Below are 4,632 nucleotides of genomic sequence, written 5' to 3' on the forward strand. Positions count from 1 at the left end.
GGACCGGCGCTCTGGGAAGCAGGGACCCGCTGGGATTTGCATTTGCAAAGCTGACGTAAAGTTTGTAAAAGCGGCCCGAAATTCTAATTCCTGCGGTTTCTGGGGAGGAGGTGCAGGTCACCCCGAGAGCGAGATCAGAACTCGTTTGTGGCGAGGAGTCTGAAGGTGCCACACCTGGCAGGAGCTGTGTGCTCGAGGCAGTCCCAGCCCCGGAGGGAGGCTGACGGGCTCTGCTCACGGCTGTCCCCAGCTGTCCCCAGCCCGCTGCTCAGCCCTGGAGCTGCTCTGGATCCGGGCTGTCCGTGCTGGAGCGCCCTGCTCCCCGCAGGGCCCTGCCCTAACCCACGCAGAGAGAGCCCTGCCGGCCAGAGTTTCCTTTTTTCCTTTGCGATCGCTGCGCGCTCAGCAGGGAAGGGCCGGGGCTGCTCTTGGGCCGGGGGCACTCGGGGCTCAGGCAAACCCAGCCCCGGCGCGTGGGGGTTCACAGAGCGAGCAGCTGCCGGGGCTCAGGAGCGCTCACGGCTCTTTGTTCCGAGGCAGCCGGAATTTCTGACCCCGGCCTTTATTTGGCTTTTCCAGCCCAGCGCCTTCGCTCGGCTCCGCTGCACCGAGGGGACTTTTGCTCAGCGCCTCCTGTCAGAAGGTGCAAACTCTCCGTTCAGCCCACACAGCCCCAGCCCTGCCCTGCGAGCCCTTCCCCATCGTGCCCACGCGGTTTCTCTCTCGCTCAGCCGGGGCAGGCTCTCACTGACAGCCACAGAAACAGAAGGGATTGCCTTTTATTTCATTCTTTTCCTGCTTAATGCCCGCGTCTTGTACTTGCACATCAATCCCAGCTTCTCCCGAGGCTGCAGATCAAATCTTTCAGTGTCCGTGGGAGTTTCTGGTTTTCCCGTTCCCACGTCTCCCCTCTCCCTCTGTATTAAAAAAAAATAAAATTATTAATGGATTTTGTTAAGCATTTGTTGCATATATTAACATAAAGAAGGTGTTATCGTTATTATTATTATAATAATATAATTTAAATGTATAATTTTGTTATAAGATTTTAAAATTATGGTGTTAAATTTTATTTATTGTTATATTAGTTATTCTTATTTTTGATATTTCTTAAAGTTGTACACTTTTATAAGTAGATTTTATGTGATTAGATGCATTTATAACTTTTATTCAATTTTTATATTTATGTTTGTGTGTTAATAAAAGAAAATTTATTGTTGATTTTTTGTAAAACTGCGTATTTAATATTTTATATTTGTTAGAAAGGTATTTAGTGTAAGGGATGTAGAATTAGATCGTTTATTTAGATAATATTTCAATTGATTTAATTATTTTAGTGTTGTTGAAGTAATAGGTGGTATAAAATGTGATCCTACCATTTTTAAGTTTCAAGGCTTAAAATTACTTTTATATTTTGATTACTATTGATGGATAAATTACTTTTTTGTTTTAAATTGGTAACTATTTTTATATTAAGAGCTAATAATGTAAGGGCTTTTTAATTATATGGATTACTTGTAATGTTTTTTATTGGTATATTAAGTAAGTAGGTAAAGAATGGATTTTTTTTGAGAAGCGCTAGATAAATACAAAGTATTTAAACTTGAAACTTTAGTTAAAGTTACTGAAATGTTTGTTTTAGGTTGGTTAATTGGTAAAGTGATATAATTAAAAGTAAATAAAGTAAAGAGAGTAGAAGTATAATATTTGATAGAATTTTATACTTTGTAAGTTATTAAATAAGATGTTTATAATATTGATTTTTATATTTATAAAAAAACCTAAAGTTTCTATATTTTGGTGGGTGCAGTACAAGACGTCAGGCGTATGTTGCAATTCTCGCGTAATCTACCATTTGTATTTACATAGTGTAGTGTATCTTTGTATTTACATTGGTGTTTTATTTGTGGAGTGGCGAGTGTGTTTTTTGTGTGATCTGGTTTTATGGTCCTTATTGAAATTGACTTGGGTTTTTGTACTTGTTGAGATATAAGTAAACTTTATGTTTTGACATGAGAAATAAGTCTTGTTAAGTTTTGTTTTATAAAATTGTATAGAGACTTGCAAGATAATGGTATAAGTTGTTATAATTTTTCAGTTATAAGCATGAAGAAATATAAGAATAAAATAATGTACGTAGTAAAGAAGAAATTGACAATAATTAGGAATTACTTAGATAACATCTATAATTAGTAACATAGGTGAAATTATATCATTAGTAAGTATTAAAAGATGGTACGTTATTTTAGAGTTTTTAACAGTTGATAAATGTTAAATTAGTAGCAAGTTAAATAATTATGTGTGGATAATGATTTTTTAAGTTTAAAATAAAAATAAGTTTATTTGTTATATCGATAAAGTTAAATTGTTAAGTTAAAATTATTTGAATTTTATTTTTGACGTAGAAAATATTTGGGTTTCTTGTTAATTATTTTATTTAGGTAGAGTTAGGGTTAGGTTCTAGTTTAAATTTTAATTGGTGAATGTTACTTAATGTATTCTTATATAATGTTTCTAAAAATAGTAGTTAAGAGTAAAAATGTTAGGATTAAAGATGAATTACATTATTTAATAATTGGATTTTTTAGAAGTGTTTTTAGAATAGATTTGAGTATAGTAAACTTTTGTTTAAAGATTTGAAAGTGGTTATGGACAGGATTGTGAGTTTGGATTTGGATATTGAGAGTGTGAAGGTGGAGAAAATGTATGAGAGAGCGATTACTTAGTGTGAAACTTAGAAATAGAAATTAATGTTGTAGTCGGGTTTTACATTGAAGTGATTTTGTAATAATAACTGAGGAAAGTGATAAGATTAACAGTCTGGAGGAGGTTTTTAATAAAATATATTTTTTTTTAGTCTTGAAAAATATTTAAAACTGTGAGATAACATTAGGTTAAATTATAGAGTTAGTGTAGAGATTAGTTAGAGGGTTAACTTGTTTTAAGAGCTGTATAAGTAGAGAATAAAAAAAGTAGGAATTAGAAATTTTATGTGTTTTTTAGATCATTATATAAAGAGATAACAAAGTACATGAAAGTTGGTTGTAAATATTATAATAATATTTAATAAATATTGCTTATTATAAAAATTATTATATAATTAGTATATTAGTAGTAAGTGTTTGAAGAAGTTAGGATAACTTTAAAAATATATATTAAGGAAATAGAGTAAAATTCTTAAATAGCATGATATGAATAGTAATTGCTATTTTTTGGTGTTACTTATGAAAGATAAAAAGAGTAGAGATTGTAATGAAGAACAGAATTTTTGATGAAATTGATGACATAATACACTATATTTTTTTAACTTCTGAATAGGTGTTTGTTAGTGTTTTCTTTTAGTTGTTGTAATTTGAGTAGTTTCATTTTTTTTAAATAAAATTAACCATATACTGTATAGTTTAGAGAAGTGATTTTTAATAAAATTTAGGGTAAGTTATATTACATAACATTTAAATTTAGACTGAATGAATTTTGATAGTAAGGAATAATAAACTTAATTTTAATAGATAAAAAGAAACTTAATGTATTTATTTAAATGCATTGACATTTAAGTTTGTTTGATTTTACTAACACTTAACATATTGAATGTTGTTATTTATAAGTATTGAAGGTTTTTTAAGTCTTTTGGTTTTGGAGAAATTTTAGCTTGTTGAGTTGAGATTATTACTTATATCTTTACAGAGTGGTTTTATTTATTGGGAGATATGTTTCTTAGTCATAGATTTTTATTTATGTTACATTTCAAATGGTACTAATTTGTGTAGTGGGTTTTGTTAAATGTAGGATATTGATTGGATTGTTTTATATTTTTTGTGGGCTTGGACAAATGGTTTTTGTTTTTTAAGAGTTTTTGATTTAGAATTTGAAGAGTATTTGGCATTTGGAAGAAATAAAATCGGGGGTTTTTTGGATACGGTCGAGCTGTATTTTTAATGTTAGCAAGGACTAGTTTTGGTACGTTATTTTGATTTTTTTGTTTGCTTACGGGGAGGGTCTCCTGTTAGATGTGGAAGCCTGAGACTGGCACAAGGAATTTTTGTCTAATGCTTGATGAGTCTGTTTTATGGGGAGGAGGTGTTATTTTAAGTTTTATAAAATACACCGAGAATTAGTTAAAATCGTGGAAGAAACATTATGGTAATTAAAGGGCGCTACGTTTAAAGAGCTATAAATCTTTTTAAATAGCTGCTTGACGTAAGGCGAGCTTAATCTCCCTTTTCTGCCCCAGAAAGCATCGGGCACGTCCGCATCAATGGCACCACCTCTGCCCACTGCTCCTGCTCCACCCGACCAAAAGCAAGAGCAAAAGTTGGTCGGGCTTTAAGAACTTGCAATAACTTTGAAGCAAAAGAAATCACGTTTGTCTCCCGCGCTTTTTCCTTTCGGGTGCCGCACTCACCTCTGCGGACACGCGCCGAGCTCTCGCTGCAGGAACCCGTCAGGCCTCGGTGGCTGTGAGTTCACGCTCCTCTCCCCGGGGAATTGAAAGAATTGCTGAGGAATCGCAGAAATGTTTTCTGGAGCCTTTCCCCTTCGGTGCCCCTGTGCTGTGTGTGGGACGAGGGCAGAGGAGCCTCGGGCTGGAAAGGGGCAGGAGAAAGGCAAAGGGACCCGCCGGTGTCCCCAGGG

The 4,632-nt window shown here is 34.7% G+C and overlaps 1 long non-coding RNA gene across 1 annotated transcript; it reads right to left on the reverse strand.

Annotated features, from left to right (window-relative positions):
• Positions 1-763: 763 nt before the first annotated feature.
• On the reverse strand, positions 764-4,624 carry LOC144248582 (uncharacterized). Its single transcript, XR_013341868.1, has 2 exons — positions 4,403-4,624; positions 764-917 (listed from the first exon to the last, which is right to left on the reverse strand). It is a non-coding gene; the product is annotated as an uncharacterized LOC144248582 (long non-coding RNA).
• Positions 4,625-4,632: the final 8 nt, after the last annotated feature.

This window comes from Lonchura striata, unplaced genomic scaffold (assembly GCF_046129695.1).
Source record: "Lonchura striata isolate bLonStr1 unplaced genomic scaffold, bLonStr1.mat Scaffold_187, whole genome shotgun sequence".
Lineage (NCBI taxonomy): Eukaryota > Metazoa > Chordata > Aves > Passeriformes > Estrildidae > Lonchura > Lonchura striata.